This window comes from Panthera onca, chromosome X (genome assembly GCF_046562875.1).
Source record: "Panthera onca isolate mPanOnc1 chromosome X, mPanOnc1 haplotype 2, whole genome shotgun sequence".
Classification (NCBI taxonomy): Eukaryota; Metazoa; Chordata; class Mammalia; order Carnivora; family Felidae; genus Panthera; species Panthera onca.
Genome location: NC_138357.1, coordinates 17,696,526 through 17,722,809, shown reverse-complemented (window position 1 = coordinate 17,722,809; position 26,284 = coordinate 17,696,526). Strand labels below are relative to the sequence as shown.

The 26,284-nt window shown below is 48.9% G+C and overlaps 2 long non-coding RNA genes across 2 annotated transcripts; both read right to left on the bottom strand.

The window, feature by feature from the left end:
- Positions 1–9,812: 9,812 nt before the first annotated feature.
- LOC145714535 (uncharacterized) lies at positions 9,813–10,782 on the bottom strand. The gene is made up of 3 exons (XR_014136875.1): positions 10,381–10,782; positions 9,946–9,991; positions 9,813–9,858 (listed from the first exon to the last, which is right to left on the bottom strand). It is a non-coding gene; the product is annotated as an uncharacterized LOC145714535 (long non-coding RNA).
- A 44-nt stretch (positions 10,783–10,826) lies between these two features.
- LOC145714536 (uncharacterized) lies at positions 10,827–20,610 on the bottom strand. Its single transcript, XR_014136876.1, has 5 exons — positions 20,184–20,610; positions 18,244–18,332; positions 16,126–16,380; positions 15,023–15,214; positions 10,827–11,811 (listed from the first exon to the last, which is right to left on the bottom strand). It is a non-coding gene; the product is annotated as an uncharacterized LOC145714536 (long non-coding RNA).
- Positions 20,611–26,284: the final 5,674 nt, after the last annotated feature.

Here is a 26,284-nt window from a genome sequence, read left to right as displayed (position 1 = left end):
GTTAAAATAAAATGCTTAATGTAGGCAGGTATCATTATTTATATGATTTTGCATTTGAATCTGCATTTTCAATTATCGATCATCTACCCATCAATTCTGACTTTGTAAGTACAAAGTGCTTTCACTTTGCATAGAATACCCTTGCCTCAGGCTGTAGAATCAGGAAAAAGTTCTGTGAAGCTGCAAGAAAAAGACACAGCCTTCTCTTCAATTTCGGCGTCTCCTTTAAGCCATCCTCTTGTATCTGCTTTTCTTTTCATGCTCCGAATTTTGAAGTACAGTTGACCCTTGCACAACACGGGTTTGAACTATGTGGGTCAACCTATATGCAGATTTTTTTTTTCTCCAATAAATACAGTACAGTACTGTAAATGTATTTTCTCTTCTTTGTGGTTTCCTTTTTTTTTTTTTTTCTTAAAAAGATGTTTCTTTATTTTGAGACAGAGAGAGAAAGAGAGAGCACATGAGCAGGGGAGAGGGGCAGAGAGAGGGAGAGCGAGAATCCCAAGCAGGCTCCACTCTCAGCGTGGAGCCTGATGCAAGGCTTGACGTGGGGCTAGATCTCATGAATTGTGAGATCATGACCTGGGCGGAAATCTAGAGCCGGATGCTTAACCAACGGACCCACCCGGGCACCCTCTTGTGATTTCCTTAATAACATTTTCTTTCCTCTAGGTCACTTTATTGTAAGAATACAGTATATAATACAGATAATATACAAAATACGTGTTGACTGTTTATGTTATCAGTAAGGCTTCCAGTCAACAGTAAGCTGTTTGTAGTTAAGTCTTGGGGGAGTCAAGACTTATACACAGGATTTCCACTTCACAGAGGGGTGGGCACCGCTAACCTCCATGTTGTTCAAGGGTCAACTGTATATTGGTTTACGTATGTCTTCACATTTGCCCTTCACATTCTCTTAAAAAGTCAAGAGAGGCTAGTTGCTAGGAAGATAATTAAATTACACCAAAAATTATAAAACTTAGCAGCTCTTCTCAATATTCTTTCATCTAATTATTTTCTGGACCACTTGACAGAGTTGGCCACTCGTTCCTCAGTTCGTTTGCCCCCTGGATCGAGTTTTCTTCCAGTTTCTCTGACTACCTATTTTTCCTCTTCTTGAGTGTTGTCTACTCATGTGCCCAACCCAGGATTCTTAGCTTTCGCCTCCTCCCTTCCTGTTGCTCACACTTATTGATTCAAGTCCATTGTTTTAATTTCACTTCTAGGGTCATGCCACTGGCTTTTGTGTACTTGAAACTCAGAGCGCTGTACTTGGACTTTGGCAGGAGTTCAATAAAGGCTTATGGAATAAACTTCCAAATTTACTTTGTTAGCCCTGATTTTCTTCCAAGCTCCAAATCTACATATGAGGGAGCTACTACAGGGTGGTGGCCAATTGGGTGGGCCATATGGTAAGATTGTTTAGGTTTAAACCTTGTTTCAGTTAGACGCAAGGATGTGGCTTAGAGAAAGTTACTTAGGTTTTCTAAGGCTCATTTTCTTGATCTAGAAGAGAGATACGGTAACAAAACCTGCCTCACAAAGATGACGTGAGTTTGGGGCAATGTAATGCATGTCAAGTGCTTAGCAAAGTGCCTGACACATAGTAAACCCTCTATAAATAGTAGCTTTGTTTAAGTGCTTGGTAAATACTGCCTCACTGACGTCTGTCCAAAACTTAATCCACTACCTTAAACTCAAAAGTTGTTTCTCTTTTTCTGCGCCCTACTTCAGTTAACAAAATTTCTACTGTTTCAGCCAGTGAGGCCGAGAATTGATTTGAGTCATTATCTACTTCCTTCTTGATCGTCACATCTAATGAATTGCTAAGCCTTGTCAAAAAAAAAATCCAAAAATTAAATCTTCCAACTGAGCCGTGCTTTTCTTTCTTTTCACACAGTCATCAACCTAATTTGGGTCCTCATCATCCTTCACCTGGACCACTCCAATAGGCTCCAGACTGGGGTATTTGGGAAACTTGGATTGATTCATAGAGTGCTAGCCCATAACAGTTTCCCTTTGCCTCTAATATGTCCTTTGTTAACCTTAAGAACAAAACTGCCAGTTATTTTACCAGCAAGGAAATGGGCTTATTTGGGAATAGGAGAGGATCGCAATTTGGAACAAGTAAGCTACAGCACAACCATAGGCAAGTCTAGGGAACTAAGGCCAGGAGGGCTCTTTTATTAGAGGAAAGGCACAGCTGGAAGGCTGTTGTAAACAAGAAGTCCATTGGAGTAAACTGGGAGCTCCAAGTATAGTGGCTCCTCATTGGCTGAGCTGTGACTATCTCTAATTGCCTGGGCTGTTGCCAGGGTGGGAGGAAGCCTTCCTTGCTCCTGCTGGGATAGTAAAGCCCATCCATATGCAAGGTCCTTCTCTTCCTGTTGGGTCTGTAAACGCTGATGAGTGGTTGGGAGTCAGAGGCTGCCCCTGCCAACCTCCCGACTCCATTTTAGTGAGGTTTCCCTTTATTAATTTTCACACCGTCCAATCGTTGCCAATAATGTTCCTATATAATATTTCTAAATGGCTCAAACTTTCAATGAATCCTTACTGCCTAGAGAATCAAGTCCAGGTTTCCAAACACTGAATGATCTGACCTCGACCCACCTTTTTAGTCTCTTGTCTCACTGTGTGGGCTTCTTAGGTGCAAGCAAATAACTGTGAGACAGTCACAGCTCAGCCGATGAGAAGTCACTATACTTCCAACTCCCAGTTTACTCCAATGGACTTCTTGTTTACAACCGCCCTCCCAACTGCCCCCTTTCCTCTGCAAAGGAGTCTTCCTCTAACTTGTTCTTTGGACTTGCCTATGGTTTTACTGTAGCCTGTTTGTCCCAGATTGCAATTCTCTGCTAATCCCAAATGAACCCATTTTGCTGGTAAAATAACTGGCACTTTTATTTTGTAAAGTTACCAGGACAAGACCAAGAATCTGTCTGGATATGTTTAAAGGTTCTCTCTTTCACACATGTATTTGAGTAGAAGGGTGTAGGCCGCTGGGTGACCTGACTTACTTGCACGTCTGTTGATGTTCTGCTAAGCAATTACCATGTCTGTGAGACTTCCTGTTGAAACAATAGATGTATGGCAGAGAGGAAAGGTGCTTTTCCTGCTTCTTTTTTTTTTCTTTTTCTTTTAACTTGTTTTATTTTTTATTTTTTAAAATTTACATCCAAATTAGTTAGCATCTAGTGCAACAATGATTTCAGGAGTAGATTCCTTAGTGCCCCTTACGCATTTAGCCCATCCCCCCTCCCACAACCCCTCCAGCAACCCTCAGTTTGTTCTCCATATTTATGAGTCTCTTCTGTTGTGTCCCCCTCCCCTTTTTTATATTATTTTTGTTTCCCTTCCCTTATGTTCATCTGTTCTGTCTCTTAAAGTCCTCCTATGAGTGAAGTCATATGATTTTTATCTTTCTCTGACTGACTAATTTCACTTAGCACAATACCCTCCAGTTCCATCCACGTAGTTGCAAATGGCAAGATTTCGTTCTTTTTGATTGCCGAGTAATACTCCATTGTACATACATACCATATCTTCTTTATCCATTCATCCATCGATGGACATTTGGGCTCTTTCCATACTTTGGCTATTGTTGATAGTGCTGCTATAAACATGGGGGTGCATGTGTCCCTTCGAAACAGCACACCTGTATCCCGTGGATGAATGCCTAGTCGTGCAATTGCTGGGTCGTAGGGGAGTTCTATTTTTACTTTTTTGAGGAACCTCCATTCTGTTTTCCAGAGTGACTGCACCAGCTTGGATTCCCATCCTACTCTCCTTTTAATATAATTGTTCATCCAGTCCTAAATCATTTTCCTTGATTTAGGTCATGATGGACTATACTTTGCCTTTAAGACAAATTTGCGAGACGGGTTTGTGGGTATCTGCATTTCCCCCGCCAGTGCACATTTGAGAAGTTTTTCTATTGCCTACAACATAGGCAAACAACCCTGTTATGTAAGCCCAGGGGGCATTATTCACATAGAATGGTGATGCCTCCAGAGGCACAAGGTAATACATATTTCCACCCTCCTAATTCTGAAAAACTCACGGATATGCTTTCTGTTAGGGGTTGAATTGTGCCTCCAACAATTCATGTTGAAATCCTAACCCCCAGACCCTCAGAATGTGAGTTTATTGGAAATAGGGTTGTTGCAGATGTAATTAGTTAAGATGAGGTCATTCTGGACTTGGGTGGGCCTCTAATTCCATATGACCTGGTGTCCTTGTCAAAACGGGATGTGTGCACACAGGTATGTATACAGGGAAACCGACATGTGAAGGTGAAGGCAGAGATCACGGCGATGAAGAAGTAAGTGTGATGCTTAATGTTATGTATCAACTTGACTGGGTCACAGGGTACCTAGATGTGTGGCCAAACATTATTCTTGGTGTGTCTGTGAGAGTGCTATGAATGAGATTAACATTTGAATTGATAGACTGAGTAAAACAAATTATCCCCTAATGTGAGTGGGCCTCTTCCAATCCATAGAAGATCTGAAGATAAAAAAACAGCTGGCCCTCCTATGAATATGAGGTATTTCCTCCTGCCTGCCTGAGCTATGAATTGGATCTTTTCTGGCCTTCCAAATTGGACTGAAACATTGGCTTGTCTGGGGTGTCAAGCCCGCTGCCTTTCAGACTACAACCTACACCTGTGCCGTGAGCTCTCTGCTGACTGGACTTCTCAGCCTCCATAAGAACACAAGCCAATTCTGTTTCTGTTGCTTTTTGGTTTACTGTTTTAATTTATGCTTTTTTCTAATTAGGCTCCATGCCCAATGTGGGGCTCAAACTCAGGACCCTGAGATCAAGAGTTGCACGCTCTACCGACTGAGCCAGCCAAGCATCCCATAAATACTGTTTATTAAGGCTCCCCACGACCTAATTCTTTCTGATAAATCTGACTCTATCAACCTACCTACCTACCTGTCTGTCTGTCCATCCTATTCGGTCCGTCTCTTCAGAGAACCCTGATAATACTGTAAGAAATGCCAAATCTTGCCAGCAAGCTAGGCAAGGGCCTGGAACACATTCTCCCTCCCAGCCCTCAGAAGGAACAACACTGCCCACTCATGACCTCTGACTTCTCGTCTCCGGAACTGTGACTCCATACGTTTCTGTTATTTCCTCCACCGAGATTGTGGCAAACTAATGAACCTTCTGAGGCTGCAAGTCGCAGAAGAGAATTTAAAAAGCAGCCTGCTCTTTCCCCCTTGTAAAACTGAGTTCCCCAGTTCCCAATTGTTGCAAGGATAACAAACACCCAGAGGTTAACGCATTGTTCTTTTCTTCCACGTTTATGGCCTTTTTTAAAGCGGCTGTTGTTTCTTAGGTGTTTTTTCTTTTCTATTCTATTTACTTGTACCAGCTCATTCTGATTCCTGGTGTTTCTAATGTGGCTTCATTTCAGCAATGGCTTTATTTCTTACTGTTTTTTTAAGAAGTATTTTTATTTTATTTTATTTTATTTTATTTATTTATTTTTTATTTTAGAGAGAGAGCATTGCAGGAGAGGGAAAGGGGCAGAGAAAGAGAGAGAGGGAGAGAGAGAGAGAGAGAGAGAGAGAGAGAGAGAGAATCCCAAGCAGGCTCCGTGCTCAGCACGGGGTCCAGAGGCACAGTTTGACCCATGACCCTGGGATCATGCCCTGAGCCAAAATCAAGAGTCAGACACTCAAACGGACTGAGCCCCTATTTCTTCCTATTTTTACATGAACTTTGCCAGCTCATTGTTATCTGTTTATTTCCTTCTTTATCTTATCATTTCTCCTTTATTTTCGTGTTCATTTCATGTTCATTTTTTCCATTATTTAAAATTTCTTAGTGCTACTAAAAAAAGAGTATGCGTAACTTTCTCTTACACTACCTGGTAGTGATTCTTTTCCCTAGAATGACACTTTCTCTGCCTTTTGTATTTTTTTGTTGTGTTACTTTGTTCCCTTTCTTCTTTCTTTCTGTCTTACTTTTTTCTGGTAGCATCAACCCCCCATCTCATTTATTTAAACTTCTGCTTACTACTTGATTTCAGTTACGGCAACCTTAACTCAGCCGACACTGCTTAATGACAGATTGCGGGGCGGGGAGTGTGAACACAGGGAAGGTCACTGGTAGTTAAACAGGTAGTTCTTATGTGATTCCCACTTCTGATTTTACTCCCCTTTATGTTTTTATTTTTACTTTTAAGAGACAGAGTACTCGCATGCACGAGTGGGGGAGGGGCAGGGAGAGGGAGACAGGATCCAAAGGGGGCTCGAACTCACAAACCCTGAGAGCCTGACCCGAGCCAAAGTCGGACACTTAACGGACTGAGCCACCCAGGCGCCCCCGATTTTGCTCGCTTTTGTTGGCGCTAGAATCTAGAGGGCTCCCTGCCCGCCCGCCTGCCTGCCTTAATGTCTCCTTCTCTTGTTTTTTTTTTCAAAGTTTATTTATTTAAGTACTCTCTACACCCGACGTGGGGCTTGAACTCCCAGCCCCGAGATCAAGGCTTGCATGCTTCTCCAACTGCGCCAGCCAGGCGCCCCCTTCTCGCATTTGATGACATCTGCACGTTGTATAATATCTGAAGATCTTGTCAGAGCTCTGCATCCTTCCTCTATATGTGGTTTGTGTCTGATTCTAGTCCTACTATTATTGCAAATGGAATTTCATTCCCAGTATTTTAACTTTTGGCTCACAGCTATCACAATGAGTCTCTACTCGCTATTCTACAAAAAGCCACTGGGAGGCAAGTTGGGGAAACTAAAAATATCTGCTGAAACCTCATGGAGGAACACAGTACAGAGCTCTAGGCAGCATGACTGAGTGCTTCCATCAGGACGTTTGAGCCACAGACCAGGGACAGCCCCAAGTCACTACGCCCTGCTCAGTTCTCAGCTTCCTTGCGTGTAACATGAAGGGGTTAGAGGAAGTCCGTTCTAAGCCTTCCACGGTTCTAAAGTGTTACAACAGTAAATGTGATTTCATGAACCACAATCGAATTATTTCAGGGAAGAGGGACACTTTTTGAAAGGTTTCTCTAAGTGTGCTATGTGTAGGAGATTGAACAGGCAAAAGTATGTTGCCAGCGTTTGTTTGTTTGTTTGTTTGTTTGACTGATGGCCTCACGTTGAGACCTGTGTCAATGAGAACTGCGTGTCCCAAGGAACAAAGTACTTTTTACGGAATTTTGCTTCCAGACAGAAGTCATAGTGTCAGAGTCTGTATTTGATGCTAATAGAACTTTTGTTCCTGGACAGATGCATGTTTTCTTTCGCAAGATTCCTTCGGATTATAAGTGTATTCGTAATGCACAAGCATCGTGTCCGTGCACCATTCTGTTAAAGGGTCTCTGGTGTCCTTCGGAGCACAGGCCCCTTTACACACATCAGGGAGCCCTGCCTCCTCTCTCCTTCCGGCCGCTCTAATGGGGGGGGGGGAGGGGAGGAGGGCAGCCAATTGAGTAGAGGGAAAGAGAGGTGGCCCACCCCTTGCTGGTTACATTTTCACTTCCTGTTCCTGTCCCCACCCCAGGAAGACAGAGGAGGGGTGGGCATTGTGTCCCCTCTTCCAGAGCCTTTGGGAGCGATGGAGGGTCTTCCCTGGCCATTTGGCGCTGCTTCTCCAGGCACTGGACAGGGGATGCTGTCAAGCTCCCCAGGAAGGACTCTTCTAGAAGAGGGTCTGAGCCCCTGGACAAACCAGAAGGCGGGAGGCTCCTAAGGAGGATGGGTGTGGACTGGGCTGGTCCTGTGCAGGGGGCCCAGGATCGACTTCTGGGGCCAATCTCTCTTTCCTTCCCCCTTTCTGGCTCCCTCTCCTCCATCTCGGTCTCTCTCTGCCCGCCGCCGCCCCTTTGGATGTCTTACTTGTGCTTCTGACTTCTGGAGACACAAATGACGCTGAAATGCATCCCTCCAGTAACATTGTGGTGGAGGGATGTCCCTCCAGTACGATCTGCACACCATGGGGGCTCGTGGGGAGGCCTCTCTGACCTCCAAGGCCCCCCTTCATCCCCCCTCCCCCCTCACAGCAGGGCCCTCAGTGGCGGACCTGTCACATTTGCCACCGCAGTGTCACTGCCCAGGGCTGGGCCTCTGTGGAGCCTCAGCTGGGCTGCTGCTTGGCTCACGCACCCCTGGGAGATGCCGGGTAGGCGGTGCCGGCTGCTGCACGGGGTCCCGAGTCCCAGGAGCGACAGTGCCACCTGCTGCACCAGGTCGAGACCTGCGTGCACACACGTGCACCCACGGTGCCCGGCACCAGAGGGTACATTGCGACGTCCCTCTGCGCCGCTCGTGCTGTCGCTCAAGGTGCTATCCGTGAGTTTCCTCCCTGTTGGAACGTGGCCCCCTGCGTCCCAAGGTTCACGGCCCATAGCAACTCCATTTGCTGTGAGTCGTGAGAGGTAGGATGCCAGAAGCCGCCCTCCAGGAACACTAGAGGCCGAGCCAGATTGCACTCGGGAAGGGCACAGGCTCGGGGCGGAGGTGATGGGATGCAGAGGGCTTGAGTTGTCTTGCGTAACCCAAGGTCGGAGGGGAGGGGAGGGGAGGAGCAGGCGCCCCTACCCGCGGGCAGGTGGGGGGAGGTGGGGGGCCTTCCCCTACCAGCAGTGGGGCTGGGGTCAGGCAGCTGTCCTCACTGCCCAGGACAGTCTTGCCCGTGCCTCACTGCTCCCGCACCTGCGCTGCTCCTGCACCTTCTCTCGCTGGTCCCTGGCTGGTGCCCTGAGCTGGCCATGTGCCCAGGGCGCTCTCCCCTGGGCCTCAGCTTGTTTCTCAATGCCCAATGTTCTCACTCCCATCCGACTTCCCTGAGGGACTGTCGAGCCCTGTACGCTCTCGCAGGGGATCCAGGGCCCCGTACTGCCAAGATGGGCTGGGGCCTTCAGTCCAGTACATTCTCGGCTTCCAGCCACCACTGCCTACCAGGTTTTCCCCACCCGGCCGGATAAGGGCCTGGCCGGTCCAGACTTTGGGGACAGTGAGAAGAGCCATTCCCTTCAGGGGGCCCAGAGGGTGTGACATTCCCATATTAAAATGCCCTGTGCTCTGACTTTTAAAATATGAACTAGAACCAACAATGACGCAATGCTGTCGTGTCTAAATGATAATCTCCTGAGCATCAGAATAAGAAACCCCAAAGGAGTGTCCTCAACTTCCCGCCCTGCTGGTGGCCTGTTCTGAAACAATGTGTGTCCCTAGGCTAGTACCTGGGTTTTCCAGGGGAACCCAGAGGGTGTCTCAAAACCGCCTAGGGAGAGGAGTCTCCCTTCCTGGAGGGACCTGCTTCCACATCGCGGTTCCCTTTTGTCCCGGGTTAAAGGTGGAAGAGACCTGCCCTGCAGTGTGACCTCGCCATCCCCCGGTGTAGGAGAGCTCCTGCACTCCGTGTGACCATGAGTAAGATCCCCTGTCCAGTGTCACTGACCTAAGGACGCTGTTCGGGCAATAAGAACACATCGAACCAAAAGGAGGAAAACGCAGCTTTTATTTCAAGAGCTGACACGAGAGAGGTGTTTGTTATTTTAAATCAATTTTTCTTTCGCATTTTCAAGAGGTGGGGGCGGGGGTGGGGGTGAGCAGGCAAGACCCATGGCTGTTTGGAAGGGGCCACCTGCACCGGGGCGTGGCTCAGTCCAGCATCCACACCCACGTGGACAGGTCCACGTCACTTCTGTGCCTCCCCAGCTGCCTATTCAGTAAAAAGCACAGGATATTTTGGGAAGGCCTGGGGCGTCTTGAGGGTCTAGTTGTCTTCTCCTCGTTGCTGGGTGCGGGTGTGCTGGGTTTCACTTCAGGTTTTTCTTTCTCCATGACTCGCTGACGCCACAGACGGCTTCACGAAGGAGCACCACTCCTGGAAAAGATGATGAAAGTCAATCGACCCGGGGGACCCAGGGGACCCAGGGGCCTCTTCCCCCCGCCACCCCCCCACCACATGCACCTGTTTCCAGGGTAGTCCTCAGAGATCGCTTTATCTGCCTTGTTCCCTGCAACAGGCAAGAACAGTTAAAGAGAATCCACTCCAGGCATTTCAAGAAGGAAAGGATCTAAGGAAAGGATCCTTAGGAATCTAAGGAAAGGATCCTTTCCTAAGGAAAGGATCTGTGTAAGGCCCGGAGGAGCAAAGGACAAGGGCTGTGAGTGTGATGACAAACTGCGTTTGGAGACCGCACTCACCCCTAATACCTGACCTTGACCCCCACACCCCTGATCCCTACCACGACCCCCAGACTGCCCCCCCCAAAAGCTTTGTGCTGTATTTCTGAACCCGACGCAGTGCCCGTTTTATCCAGTAGGGTTGGGGGTCATCAGGTGGGTGGGCATGGTAACGTCACAAAGAAACATTACATGTTATTGGTGGATATGGATATCTTACCTCTCAGACCACCGAGCTCTCGCTTCAGGAACGTCTGGAAGAGAGGTCGAGGAGTGAGAGAGAGGATTCTTCTCCTCCTCGTCTTATCCTTCCTGCCCTGAGCCCCAGGGCCTGACTGGCTAAGCCCAGAGGTGTCACGGTGACTCACAATGGCTCTCAGAACCTTTTGACCACACGCAAGTTCCGAGCGCTGGACACGATCACCTTGGTTACTACTGGTTCACGGCTGAAAACTGCAAGTGGGCCAGTGGTGCCGGGGCCGGGGGAGGGGGGTCAGTTGTTACCCACATTCAGTGACACCTGGATCAGTCGAGGACTAGGAGAACCAGGTCAGACCTCCTTTGCCTGAGAGGCAGGGAGGGCCCAGCCTCCAAGCTGTCGTCCCAAACCGAGTAGAACCACGTCAAGACATTAAGATACGGAGTTCAGTCTCTAAAAGACCTCAGAAAGGGATGGCAACTATTATCAGTGTCCGACTAACACAAGACAGTGGCAAAACTGCCTTTCTCTTAATGGATTTCCTTCTTAGGAGAACCAAAGTAGACACCCAGGAAGTAGATCAGGAAAGGTTGACTGACATCAGTTAAACACATAAGAAAATAAGTTTTGTAGACACTTCTATTAGGAAATACAATACAAAGAAAACGTCTTATTCAAACGCGTCATGAGCATTGTAAAATACCTCCAAATATAATTAACTTAAAAAAAAAAAAAAACCTAGGGAAAATGTCCATGAACCTTTTCATGAGCTTCCTGTTTGGACACTGAAATAACATTTTAATTTATTTTGGGGGGGGGGGGGGAAAGGAAGGCTAATCTTTGAAGTGTTGTCGATTCTGCTCTAAATTCCCCTCTAAATGTGTGATTTCAGTGTGATCGCAATCATAAACCACAACAGGAATTTGAGTGTATACTTGGAACCAGTACCTGGGGTATAAAATGACCTTGAAGAGAAAATGCGAGGGATTATCCAAACGGGGGCGTTTTCCCTACTGGATATTAAAACTTACTCTATAGGATTAGCAATGAAACAGGAATTGACAAACACGTCAGTGGAACAAACTAGAGGGTCTAGAAATATTTTCATATATATGTGGGGATCAAGTAAGTGATAAAGCTGGCGTTTCACATCAGGTGTCACCTTTAAGCAGTATCTTATGACTAAGTTGGTGTGTGTGTGTGTGTGTGTGTGTGTGTGTGCGCGCGTGCCCTTGCGTACACATGTTGCGTGTATTCTTAAAGTGCGGAGGAGCTTCTGGGGCCACTTGTTATCTCTCCTAGAGGTAATTCTAGATCCCGTCAACTTTTACAGGCTTTTTCAGTCGTGCTTCTTCCCGAAGCCGGCTCTGGTGTCAACCAGTCATGGAGAAAGGACACGGAGAAGTCGGTCCCAGCGCGCCCACGCAGAGCATCAAGAAGGCAGATGAATACCTGAAACCCACCTGGGCCTGTTAAAACGTGCTGAGCTTTCTACTGGGGCGGCAGCTGGGGAGGCACAAAAAAGGATGAGGCTCTGACCCGGTGGCTGTGGACACTGACACAACGGTCACCAGGGTGGACGTGGCCTTTGCCAAAAAGCCATGGGACTGACCCACCCAAGATCCTTGGGGATCATGAAAAATCCCAGGAAATGGTGTGGGTCCACGAATCCTTCCCCTGATGAAACCATTCAAGTTGAAACATTGATTTCACTTCTCTCGGGTTCGTGTGTTGCTTGTTCTCGTGCTCTGCGTGCTTCCGACTCTGTGCCAGCCAAAGGCCACCAACGTGTCAAGTCCTGCTATTTACCCTTAGACGGTGTTTCCTAACTAACACGGCAGCGTCTGGGGGATTTGGAATCGAGAGGGGCCCCCTTTGGAGAAGCTGGAAAGGCTGCTGAGTTTACGAACGAAAAGGCCTCACACCTCCAACTTACTAAGGAGACGGGTCTTGCAGGAGGCCGCTCGGAGGTCTCAGAGTTTGCGGGGGACAGTGGGAAGAAGTCAGAATCCAAATAAGTTTCGAAAGGGGGTGACTGGGGGGAATGGGGACAGTTCTCCATGTGGGGGTCTAATGGTTGGAAAAGGGGAGGGAGGCATATTCTGGCTGAGTCGCAGTGGCATGAACGTGCCACACCTGGTCCCCCTTTCCTACTTAGGCCTTTAGCCTGGGCCAGGCCTGAGCTGGGAGGGAGCGGAGGCATTGACTCGGAAAATCCATCAGAGCTGTGGTTATTACCTTGGACAGGACCCTGACCCCCTGACCGTGTGGAATACTAAGCTCACCAAACACATTCTATCACCGCATAGTGATCACAAAAATCATGAGGCCTGATCCTGCAGTTGATGATGGGAAATAGAGAAGAAGGAGGCCTGCAGAGATTTGCTGGGGCATCCAGAGGGGTCAGGAAACACCATGTTCGTGGTTTGGCCCCTGCTTGCTCTATGTAACAGTCACACAGACATGGGAAATCCCAGATTCAGGCTGGTGCTCACCCCAGGGCAGATAGATTCACTGTGTTGCAAGTTCTATTTCCCTAGCTGGGAGGTGTTCACACAGTCATTCATTATGCTATTCCCTATATGTTCTATACATTTCTGTGTTCCTGATACACTTCATCAGTTGGGAAAAAGAAAAGGGGAGATAATGAAGCAAGCAGCAATGACTGAGAGAAAAAGAATCGTGTAGAGCCTATCTTTCAAATATTGGTAAAAAATAACTTTGAGCGTAGAACTCTATTTCCAACCGAATATATGAGTTTCAGAGTGAAATAAACACATTTAAAAATAAATTTACGTATAGTTGGGGCGCCTGGGTGGCTCAGTTGGTTGAGCATCTGACTTCGGCTCAGGTCATGATCTCGCGGTCCGTGAGTTCGAGCCCCACATCGGGCTCTGTGCGGACAGCTCAGAGCCTGGAGCCTGCTTCTGATTCTGTGTCTCCCTCTCTCTCTGCCCCTCCCCTACTCATGCTCTGTCTCTCTCTGTCTCAAAAATAAATAAAAACATTAAAAAAATTTTTTTAAATTAAGTATAGTTGACATATAATATTAGGTTAGTTCAGGTATACAGCGTAAGTGATCAAACAATTCCATACATTACTCAATGCTCAGCAGAAGTATAGCTATCATCTGTCACCATGGAGTTATTACAGTATTACTGATGATATTCCATATGGGGCACTTTTCATCCCCATGACTTATTTATTTTATAACTGGCAGGTTGTACCTCTTAATTCCCTCCACCTATTTTGCCCATCTCTCCCCCACGTCCTCCCTGGCAACCACCAGTCTGTTCTTTGTATCTATGAATGTGTTTCTGTTTGTTTGTTCAGTGTTTTTTTAGGTTCCACATATAAGTACACTCATATGGCTTCTATCTTTCCCTGTCTGACTTATTTCATTTAGCATGATATCATCTAAGTCCATCCATGTTGTTGTAAATGCAAGATTTCCTTCTTTTTTATGGCTGAGTAATATTCCACTGTGTGTGTGTGTGTGTGTGTGTGTGTGTGTGAGTTGTGTGAGCATGTGTAATGTCATATCTTTATCCATTCATCTATTGATGGACACTTGGGTTTCTTCCATATCTTGGCTATTGTAGATAATGCTGCAATAACCATAGGGGAACGTATATGTTTTTGAATCAGTGTTATTGAATTGCATACATTTTTAATATACAAGGTGTCCAAGTCCTGGTTTCCAGGAAGCAGACCCTGAGGCAAACCATCAGTACAAATAGCTTACTTGAAAGGAAGTACCAGGTAACACTGGTAAGGGTGTGTGATGAAGCGAGACTTGCAAGGAAGGCAGCCAATTAAGGGGGGGATGATCTAGAAAGTTACCACTTTGGCAAGTGGAGCTTATTCAGTGGGGGGACTATGGGAGACTGGGTAGAATGCATTTCACATCCATCCCAAGTATGGGACGTGGAACCTAGAGTATGTAGCTGCCAAATACCCAAACATTATTTTTTTAAGTTTATTTTATTTATTTTTGAGAGAGAGAGAGAGAGAGAGAGAGAACAGGAGGGGCAGAGAGAGAGAGGGAGAGAGAGAGAGAATCCCAAGCAGGCTCCATACTGTCTGATGGGGGCTTGATCTCACAAACTGAGATTGTGGCCTGAGCCGAAATCAAGAGTTGGACGCTTAACTGACTGAGCCACCCAGGTGCCCCCCCCCCACCATTATTAATAAAGGGCTCGCTACTTACAGAGGCAATAAATATCTGACACTTCCAGTGGCCTTGGGTCATGTCCAGCATGCTCCAAGGGTAAGAAAAAACCCTCAGGCAGAGAATCATGGGTGATTGTAGTAAGCGGCCTTGTGGGTATAGATGTGAGACCTGGTTTTGAAAGGCGAGAATCAAAACACATGTGAGTGTCCTAATCTTTTTGACATAGTCTGCTCCCTAGATATGTCAACATTCTATCCACTGTTTGTGTAAAGTTTTCAATGAACTGCAATTACATTTCTTCTCTAAAGCTGATCATGCATTAAACCGATTAGCATTTATAATTGGAATCGGGTTTCAGGAGCCCCAGTCCGGGAAAATGTTGTAAGGTTTCAGCTGTCTAAAGAACGTTTGCATTGCAGACATTAAAATCTTCTCTCAGGGGAAAAGAGAGCAAGACTTTTGTATTCTGTTCTACCTACAGATATGCACTGCTGGGCACGTGGGCACCTATCTCTCCCTAGGATCTCAGAAGGATCTTGGGCTGCGGATGTCAGCAGCTCCGTTCTTGCCATCCAGTCAAGAGGGGCCCAAGCAGCAACGTCTGACATCCTGTGTGAGGGGCTCCTGAGAGTGCAGAGTGTGCCAGGAACCTCCTCTCCTGGTCTCCCATGGCAGCTGGAACTGTATTTATATCCTTGTTATTAACCTCTCTTAGGCTGCTCCTTCCCCCACCCCGGCGCATCCACGACCACCCCTGGCCTAGCATCCTCCTAGTGTGTGCTTCCTGGCCCAGGGGTCTCAGAAAGGCTGTTCTCCATGGTGACTCCATTAGGTCCCCAGCACAGTCCCACGTGGCCACAGCGGCCCTCTTCAGCTTTGATGGGAGTCCAGCTATGAATCTTCGTCGTGGTTCAGATTAGGCTTTCAGTGTCCAGCTCCCTTGTTTGTTGTTTTTCTGTCTCCAGTACCACCAGTCATCAACTGTCGGCAAAGTGCCTAAGAGCTATCACAACTTCAGGCTGCAGTTGTAAATGACTGGGGAGTCCTAGTGGCTCAGAGGGCCCCAGATGCTTGCCCTCTGAATGAACTCTAAAAGAGCTGCTCCCTTTAAAAGAGATCCAGTGCAATCCCTGTTTATAGTAAGACAGGCTAAGGGACCATGACCAGCCCAGGGGCGCTCAAAGCAAATTTGAGAGGGGCAAGTGTCTTCAACGTGTCACTGCCTCTCCATTAGGGACCCCCATCCGCCCCCATCTGCGCCCTAGGCCCAGATATTCTGTTCGCCTCTTTATAGAGCCACATTTCCCAAACTCTTTCAGGGAGTACTGGATCTAGGAGATATGAGTAACTGTGCTGTAAACAAAGTACTCCCTTGACCAGTATGTCTGGGAAAGTCTACACCATGTTATATCCTTATATAGGTGATGCACAGTATCCACCAGCACTGAAATCTTCAAGAAGACTTCTTTACTCCTCTGCCTCTCCTACTCTTCCCCTTCCTCTTCTTTTTCCCCTCCTCTTTCCTCCCATCTTCTCCCTCTTACCCACCCTCTTCTCTCTCCCCAAGAAGATATCTGGATACAGATGCTTACACAAGATGATTGTGGCCAAAGGACAGACTCATTCCCTTTGCTTTCTTGTCTTCCTTGGTGTTTGAATGTTGGCCATTGGATTACTGGTCCTGGCTGGCTGTGAGCACATACCAGCATCTGATTCTGGTGTCTGTGGTTGCTGTTGTGGCTCCCAATAAGGAGAGCTGTCCATCTTGGGCCATCCGCTTCCCTACCCCAGGCCTCTTCTTGTTGACCCAGGCTCCCTTGGGCGTCTCTATGGAGTCTTTCTGAGGCCTGCAGCGGGAATCGTTCATGCTACAAATGAGCCATGCGGAACCCAAGGAAATAATCTCAGGCCTCTCCTAAGTGCCAGGCTGGCATTTCTGGCCTCCTCTTGCCTCCTTCTGTTGGTGTGGGGCACTGAGAGGGTGTCTCCCTCCCAGAGCTCCAGGTAGAATTTGGGGCCAGGTGCCATTCTGCTCTAGGATTTCCAACCTGTCTTGAATGTCTGTCCTGTTCATGTTTCCTATCCTGATACTCTCCCCTTCCTTTCCAAGTCTCTCAACAAGTAGCCTTTTCTCTCCAGTACCATTGCATACAGTTATATAGGTGTGTGTACCTGGGGACAACCTCTTGGGAGAGCCTGGAGGTTGAGGAGGGATGTGACGGGAGCCACAAAGCCACCAGGAGAGGAGTCAGGCAGAACTGGGAAAGCCACGGGCTTGGGTGGCGGAGTGAGGCAAGGGGTAGGGATGTGGGTCAAGCAGATCTACACCCCTGCAGTGCCCCTGCTGGGGAGCTCCTCAGGGGAAGGGGACTGAAATCCAGAGGGAACCAGTGGAGCAGAGAGAGAGGCGGCATTCACAGCACTAAGGTTGCCAAGCAGAAAGCAAATTCTCCCTATGTTTAAAATGTTTCAAAATGTAAAAGGTGGGGGATGAATAAAAAATGAAAGTCGGCAGACTGGCTAAAGACAAAGCACTGTCCTCAGCGTGGTACATTCTCATGGGGGTATAGATGAACATTTCAGAAATGGCCGTACAGGTATAGTTTACGGAGGCTGGATGGTGGGAGCTGCTGCTGGTGAGGAAATTTACAGTTAAGCAAGAAGGAAAGGCTAGGATGACCCATGTGGCAACGGACTAAAGTCATATTTATTCTAATAGACACAAATGGATAGATATAGGAATATTTATAGATTTGTGCATATACAAGTTACGTTAGTTTCCTGTTGCTGCTGTAACAAATTAGCACAAACCCAGTGGCTTGAAACAAAAGAATTTTTTTTTTCTCCTAGCCTTCTGGAGTTCAGAAATCTAAACTCAAGTTGTTAATGGGCTGCATTCCTTCCAGAGGCTTCAGGCAAGAATCCATTTCCTTGCCTTTTTCAGTTTCCAGAGGCCACCTGCATCCACCTGCGTTCATGACCCCTTCCTGGCATCACTCCAGCTACTGCTTCCATGGTAATAGCTCCTATTACTAACTCCACCCCTCCTGCCTCTTCCTTATATAAGGACGCTTGGTGAGCAGAGGGATTTTGGCGGGGGGTGGGGGGGGTGGGGGGGGTGGGGGGTGGCGGTTGGTGATCAAGGAAGACACAGGACAATGAGAGGGAGTAGCACACAAACCTTATTCGGCAGCACAAGGACAGGGTTATATGAGAGGGGAAATCCCTCCCATCAAGAGACCTTCCAGAGACAGAGGTATGGGGGCCACCACCCGCATGGGGAATGGGGCAAGGAAATTTCCAGAGAAGAAGGGACAATGAGAGAGGAAACGGTTTCATGTCTCTTAGCAGCTTAGTGGGGAATCTCTGGGTCAGGCGGTTCCAAAGGGTAGCAGCAGTCTGGGGTCTCTTGTAGCTCCAGTGTTTGACTTATCTGTGGTTGGTAGATGACGGGTGAAGTTTTGTGTAGTATGTAAAGTAGGTAGGCTCCAAATGGCTTTGGAAATATGTTCTTTGGACTATCTAAAACAACTGGATGTATGAGAATTTGGGTTTGACACCAGTGGGCTTTGGACTTTGGGACCCTCTGGTCCCAGCCTGCTAAGACGAAGTAAACAACATAGGGGTTCATCATGTGGAGTCACCCACAGCTAAGGACACGACAAAATGAGAAAGAAGGGACAGCGGTGGTTACCAGAGGCCATAGTTACCTCCCTTAACTTGCTTACGTTCTGCTGAAACCATAAAGCAGCACATCCTAATCTTTTTGGTAGTTACGAGAAGCTGATGGACTCACTTCCTAGAAAAACACACACATACACATCCAAGTTAAAAATTTTACAAAATGTTCTAGAAAATCCGCGGACCCTCTAGAATTGTGTTGCCCAATATGGTGGTCATAAGTCCCATGTGGCAGATTCAGTTTAAATTAATTATTAAAAATATTCAGTTTCTCATTCATACTGGCCACATTTCAAGTGTTCCATAGACATAACTGCAGTTCTATTGTAGTTCAAAGCCACAACTGGGCTTTGAAATTCCATGGGCACAAGGCTAAGAACCCCATCCCTTAAATGAACCCCTATACATCTGGTGGCCTGTCACCCCATTCCCAGTCTAACATGGGCTGTCCTGTGTTTCTGAATATATACAGGCCACAAAAGAAATAGGGATCAATACTTAAAACACTGGGAAATACCCTGAAAGTCCATACGGCTCTGAGTAACCCTTGGTCACCTTGAATCACAGGCATCTTGGCTACAGCCATGCCTCCAAAGACTGCAAATCCAAAATCCTTCCTTCTTCTCCACTCAAGACATGTGTACTTCAGCCAATATCAGCATGACCCTCATCCTGCTATGGCATGCCTAGTGGCTTTCTCGTGAGAAAAATGTACTGCATCAGGACAGGCCATCAGCCATCTGTTCTGCATTAATAACAAAGGACACCGATCACGTTCGTGGCTCTCTGTCGAGGTGCTGTTCTAAGCCTCCTGCATATATTAGGTCATGTGGCCCTCACCCAGAGCTAGGGGATGGGGACTAGTATTATGCCCTAAATACTGATGAGGGGACTGAGGACAGAGGTTTAGGACTGAATAAACTGTCCCATGTCACCCAGGAAATGCCAGAGGAAAATGGTGACAAAGCTAGAAGGGATAGACCCTTGCAATGCTCATGTCTAAAAACATCCAAAAGTTCTTAGGGCAATCCCTGAGGCCACCCACGTGGTCACACACGGGTCTCAATACCAGCACCGACCCTATGCTATGGGTACTCTCTCTGCATTTGCCAAGATGTCTTCTGTACCTGTCCTCTTCCCTGGAGTGGGACAAGGAAAAAAATACTCATGATCTTCCTAATCATCCCAAATCATCCCTTCTAGTCATCCCAAATGTACCCTGTGACCCTATCACCCCTTATCTCGATGGTAACCTGGACTTTAGCGGCAGACCATCCAGGCGGGATAACCTGCTCGCTTTGTGAGCCTGACACCCAGCGCTTCTGTCTGTAACATGAAAATGATGATAGCATCGATTTCACAAAATTTCCTGTGTCGGATGCAACTGCACGGAAGCGAACGACAGCATGCGGGGCACAGAGGAAGCACTCAGGAAAGGTTATTGTCCCGAGCACTGATTCCTAGAAAGCTTCCCCATGTCCCGCCTAGGCACCTAACCGTCGCTGGAGGGCATCCAGGAACTCGGCCGGCTGGGGCTGTGGACCCGCCCTTACCGTGCTCGGCCTCGCAGCCCGCAGCCCTCCCCAGACGCGCCGAACTCTCCACCACGTCCACCAGGGCCCTGACCGTCCCGCTGTCCCTCCGTCCGCCCTTCCGCAAAGAAACGTCACTGCACCCCGGGACTCACGGCTTCTCCCCAAAAGCCGCCTGAGCGAGCCTGCTCTCACCCGGCCCACGGATAGAGAGGTGTTTGCAGAGCGGGCACTCGGAGAAAGGAGAGGGGGGACACGTCGTGGGAACGTCTAAAAGCCAGTCACAAATCGGCTGCCTGGGGCGCGAGCATGGCCCCAGCGCGCTCCCGCCCACGATGTCCCGCCGCCCCGAGGGACAATCCCCAGGGACCGATCCCGGTCCCAGACAATCAAGGGAAGGCCCGGCCGGGTCGCAGGGAGCTGCAGCGGCGACTGACCGGGTCAGGTCTGGCGGCGGCCAGTAGGTGAAGCCCCAGCGGGACCGGCCAGCCCCTTCCCACCGCCCGCGGGACGACCACGCCCTGTGGCCACTTAGGGACTCCCCATCTTTGCACAAAGCTCTCTCAGGCTCCCCGCGGCAGCTGCGCAGGGCGCAGGCGCGCGCCCGCACTCCCTGCGGACTACATTTCCCGGCAGGCCCCGAGACGTCCGCCCTGCCATCTGGTTCCCTTAGCAAGCCGACGTGGGAGAGGACGCCACTTCCTTGGCTTCCGCCGGGCCCCCAGCCACTTTGGAAGCGTTCCGGTTTCCGGTCTTAAGCGCTTCTGGAGCCCGGGAGCTTGGGTGCGACGTTCCCGGTTTCTGATCCTAGCAGCCCTAGAGAAATCGGAACGGTGGGGACCCCTTTTAACTCTTAGGACTGGGTCACGGATTCCCAAACCTCTCTGTGAGGCAGGAATTTCTTGGGAGATCTTGGTAAAAATTCAGATTTCTGGGCCCCTTTCCGACACCCTGATGCACTACATCTCGCATGAGCTCAAGAATTCTCATTTTAATAAACTTTCCTGGGCTTATGACTCTGGTCTTGGTCTCGCGGGTGACAGTGGCCTTGGGCTACCTTTCTAATTTCTTCTTTTGAACACCCCGAGCTTCGACCTCGCTACCCCGAGTGCTCGTCTCTACTTTCCGCCGCCACTAGAGGGCTCGTGGGACTTTGGGTTCGTCCAGTGGCCCTGCCTCTTGTTTTCTGATTGGTCCCTCGCGGGCCCCGTGCTGGGGCCACATTTTCCGTCCTGGGTGAGTTGGCGCGAGGCCAGAGGCGATGCTGTTTCTGGGAGACCTAGCCCTCACATTGGTCATCAGCTAGTACTGATGGTGTTCGGACGCCAGACTTTAGAGCTGGTACTTCCCTCGTGGGACCAGGACGGAGAGCCACCTGTGATTGTGCCTCCCAGACCTGGGCGGAAGTGAGATGAGGGGCCAGGCGCCCCACCGCCCCGAACACGCAGAGGCCTGGAGACAGCTCCCCCCGGGTCGGAGTTGGGCTGGTGGGCTGGGACTGGGGGCCAGGGGCATGCGGATCCTGCACATGCTGTTTATTGTCGCACGGGGCTCCGGACACCTTTGCCGGAGGTCGCGGCTGGTTTCGGGGTCAGGATGTCTAGGAACCTGACCATGGCATCTAGCCCAGGCTCCCAGGAGCAAAAAGGGCCCCTGTTGTGAGACCCCAGGAGTTACTGTGCCTACAGTGAGGACCTGCCCTGCCCACCCACCCCCTTGCCCCCCGCACCTGATGGCCCAGACTGGTGGCCTCCCACTTGCGCTTCTGTGGCTCCTGGCGCTAGGTCCCTGGAAACCGTCAGGCGGCTCCTGGAGCTGTGTCACTGGTGGGTGGCTTTGGCCTGAGACGCGCACCCTGGAGCAGGCCCTAGATCTGTTGGTGTCCGAGCGGTCCCTGGCCCTCCTGTCCCAGGACATCCACAGCCGGGTGCAGAAGCTGTTTCTGCCTCTTGCAGCGTCTATGCAGAGAGCTTGAGAGATGAGGGAATAGGTGAGAGAGAGGGACAGAGAGAGTGCTTTTATCTGGTTTGGTTGGCCCCGAAGACTGGGACACCACGGAGACTTACTTCCCCGTTCGGATTTTCTTGATTCCCCTGAGTAGAGCTTACTTGGGCAAGTGACTTTTTCTCATTTCGTCTGGAACTGTGATCCTGCAGATTTTCCCCAGGCGCAGAGTGAACGGGGAAGAGGGCCTGTTCCACAGGGAGGCAGTGTTGCTGCTACAATGGTCAGTGTCCACTCGAGGTAGATCCTAGGGGTTCAGGTCCTGGCTCTGCTCACTGCCCACTGACGATGTGACTTTGGGCAGGTGACCGTTGCCCCTTGGGCCTCGCTTCCCGCGTGGCTCAAAGGCTTATGTGGTGGTTTTGAGGACTAAAGGGGGAGCACCGTGTACATTTGACGGCACTGCTGGCATGTTGGTGCTTAAAACTGTTAGCTGGCCTGGCCTGGTGGCCAAACCTGTAGGTCCAGCTGCCCCGGAGGCTGAGCCAAGGAGGATCACTGGAGCGCGGGAGTTCTGGGCTGGAGAGCGCTATGCTGGCGGGGTGCGTGGGCCAAGGTCGCCATCTCTTTGGTTAATCTCTGAGAAGCGAGAGACCACCAGGTTACCCGAGGAGAGGCGAACCCACCCAGGCCGGAAACTGAGCAGGTGAAAATTCACAGGTGGACCAGCAGTGGACTTGTGCCTGTGAATGACCTCCGCCCTCCATCCTGGGCAACATAGGGAGACCCGTCTCTAAACAAACACAACGGTTAGCCGTTGTTACGTTAGGGTCAGCAGTCTGGTCCCGTCCGCAGAGCTGGGTCTCAGTTGACGGTGAGCCCAGAAAAGCAGTTTGGCTTGAGGCACTGAAGTCATTACCCCCACCCCCACCCCCAAGTCAGGTTATCCAGCAGTGAGGAATGGGAGAACTGGTGGGGGAAGGAAAGAGGGAGTGGAGTACATCGGAAGATGTATGGGGGGAAGGTGTGCGCTGGGAACGTCTCCCCACACGCTCCACATACAATCACATGCACACATTTCCACTCTTGAAGCCATTTGAAACTCTCGTTGGGTCCAAAGTGACAAACCGGTCGTCTGTTATGAAAATTTGTCCTCAGATCCCTGTAATAATTTCCCTTGCTGTTTGGCCCTTTTATGATAAGTGATGGCAGGTTGGCTTTTAGGTCACAAGCAATGGGCTGGGAACAGAAATGCTTTTGAAGCAGCCTCTGCTTCAGGAAACAGCATGAAAGTAACTGACCTTGAAGCTGGAGCCAAAGGACGCTCAGGGAAGCCCCGGGCTGCATTAGCCTCTAAGCCTCAGCGCCAAAAGAACCGGCTAGTAGTAAAGGAGACAGGTGAGGAATAGAATGGGCCGGTGAGAGGGGAGAAGGGCTTTGGAATGGCCTTACTGACACCAGCAGCGCAGAGCATAGCTTCCAATAAGAGAGAATTTCTGAAGTAAGTTTCTTGAATACGGAATGAAGGACCTCCGAAATGGTGGTTTGGGTTTTCCTGGAGGAGGGAGAGTTTCTTCGTAGAGTCCCTTTTTAAATTAAACTTTTAATTTTGACATGATTGTAGGTTGACATGTAGTTGAAAAAATAGAGCGGTGGCCTTTGCCCTTTAGGTAGTTTCCCAAATGGTAACGTCTTGCAAAACCTATATACTACAGCCAGGATATTGACAGGAATACAGTCTGGATACAGAACCGTTCATCGCTGTTAAGGATACCTCCTGTTGCTCTTTTATAGACTTCCCCACATGCTGTCCTGCCAATCTAACAATTTTTACCCATTCCCTGCCCTCTGGCCCCTGGCAACCACTAATCTGTTCTCCCTTTATGTAATTTTGTCATAATTTGTCAGTATTTTTTTTTATAATTTTTTTTAATGTTTATTTTTGAGAGACAGAGAGAGACACAGCATGAGCAGGGGAGGAACAGAGAGAGAGGGGGATACAATTTGAAGCAGGCTCCAGGCTCTGAGCTGTCAGCACAGAGCCTGACGTGGGGCTCGAACTTATGAACAGGGAGATCATGACCTGAGCCAAAGTCGTACACTTAACTGACTGAGCCACCCAGGCGCCCCTTCAGTAATGTTTTATAAATGGAATCATATCATCTGTAACCTTTTGAGGTTGGCTTTTTTTCCCTGCTCAGCAGAATTCCCTGGAGGTTTATCCAAGTCATTTTGTGAAACAATATTTGTTTCTTTTTATTGCTGTATAGATATACCACAGTTTGTTGAAACCGTCACCCACTGAAGGACACCTGGGTTGTTCCTAGCTGTTGACTATTACGAAGGAGCTGGTATGAACGTGCATTGTTGTGATTGTTATTTTTATGATCTGTGCTTTAAAATCATTACCAGATAATTCTGGCATCTAATTAATTTTGGAGTTAATATCACTTGATTGTCTTTTCGCATTCAAGTTGTGCAATTCCTGGTTCTTTGTATGAAGGATGATTTTCCGTTTGTGTCCTGGAAATTTTGGATATTCTGTTAGGAGATGTTGGGTTCTATTTAAACTTTGTATTTTAGCAAGGAGTCCTCCTGTTTAGGTTTGGCACGCAGGTCCTGGCCTACCGTTAAGGGCTGTGATTGTAACGATAAGATGATTTTCAGAGCCTATGTGGTGCTTTTTTTTTTTTTTTTTTAAGTAATCTCTTCACCCAACGTGGGGCTTGAACTCACAGTCCTGGAGATCAAGAGTTTCATGCTCCACTGACTGAGCCAGCCAGGTGCCCCTATGTGGTGCTATTTTGGTAGGCATGGTTTATGCTGCTGCTGGGGCCTCAACTTGTCCCTGTGGATATTGCTTGAGAAAATAGAAGAAACCTACCTTATGATTCTCGTTGGGGGAAAGAATCTGCTGCCTTCAGAGAAAGCAATGTTTCCAGTGTTGGGTGTTTGCCCCCTTGCCAGTAGCGGGGGGGTGGGGGGGGGGACATTCTGGGCCCAGAACTTGTTGGGGCCTGATTTCCTGTGCTGGTGCCTCCCAACAGCAGAGCGTCTCAGGGTGGGGGAGGGCATTTTCAGGCCCAGTGATGAAGGGGAGGGTTCCTGAGCCAGGCACCTTGTTGAGGTGGGACCCCCCTTTACTGGTGTCCCTCGGTTTCAGGGTGTTTCTGACTCAGAGCTGGGAGTCTCAGGCTAGACTGAGAAGGAGAGTGCTTCCTCGGCTGGGTGCTTGTCGTGTTGGCATGTCCTTTGCCTGTGGCCCAGTTGCCAGGTCTCTGTGTCAGGAGCCTTGAACTTGGTAGGAAGTAGAGTCCTTTTCAAGGTCAGCAGAACTCTCACCCTCTGCTAGAGGATAGGAGTCTTGGAGCACTGCAGGCCAGCAGGCAGAGAGTGTTATTCCTTTACTCCGTCCCCATCATTTCCAATATTAAGCCTCCATTGCCTTCTCTTTTTATTTTTACTTTCATTTTTTTAAGTTTATTTATTTGGAGAGAGAGAGAACAAGCAATGGAGGGGAAGAGAGAGGGAGAGAGAATCCCAAGCAGGCTCCACACCATCAGCATGGAGCCCGATGCGGGGCTCCTACTCACGAACCATGCCGTCATGACCCCAGCCGAAACCAAGAGTCGGACGCTTCACCGACAAGCCACCCAGGCATCCTGCTTTTTCTTTTTAGAGTGTTTAGTCCTAAGGAACAGGGACCAGGTTTGGGGGAAGGCATACCATATTGTAGTAATTTATCGGGTGCTACAGAGTAGGGATGCTGTCGTCATTGGGACTTCTATCACCTTCATCATTATCTGTCCTCTGACTTTCTCTCTTTTCCCCTGAGGGGGCCATGGAAGACAAGATGATGGAACCAGGTGGCACAGAAGATGCTACCGTGTCCCCCCCCCCCCTGCCCGGTGCCCTTCCTCCTTGTTGCGTGTTCCTTTGGTAGGCACCCTTCCTGCCACTTGCAGATGGTTCTTTGTCTCTCACTGAAACGTGTCGCCTGCACCCTCTGCATTTTCTCCCCCACATCATAAAGGTAGCCCCACTCCCCTTCTCCCCTGTGAAACCTGTTCTCAGCAGGTCCATAATTGCCCCTCTTGTGAAAATCAGTGACAGGAAACCTCACTAAAACAGGGTCGGGAGGCTTCGGCAAGGGGAACTCTCACCCTCTGCTTCCTCTAGTCAATTGCAGACCCAACCGGAATAGCTGGACTTGACCATCCGAGGACTTGAACTTGCACATGGATACTATGCTATGATTGCAGCCACAGGAATAGCTGCTTTCCCGTGTCTGGTGTAAGAACGTGGTCCAGGTTCATTCTTCTGTGGGTCGCTGTCCAGTTTTCCCAGCACCACTTGTGGAAGAGACTGTCTTTATTCCATTGGATATTCTTTCCTGCTTTGTCAAAGTTGAGTTGGCCAGAAGAGATGCTTTCCTTATTCCACCCCCCCCCCACCCCACCTTCCAACAGCTCAGGCATGATACTTGGAACTCCCAGTTTACCCCAATGGACTTTTAGTTTATAACAGCCTTCCCAATTTACCCCTTTTCTCTTTAAAAAAGCCTACCTCTTCTTTGTTCCCCAGACTGGCCTCT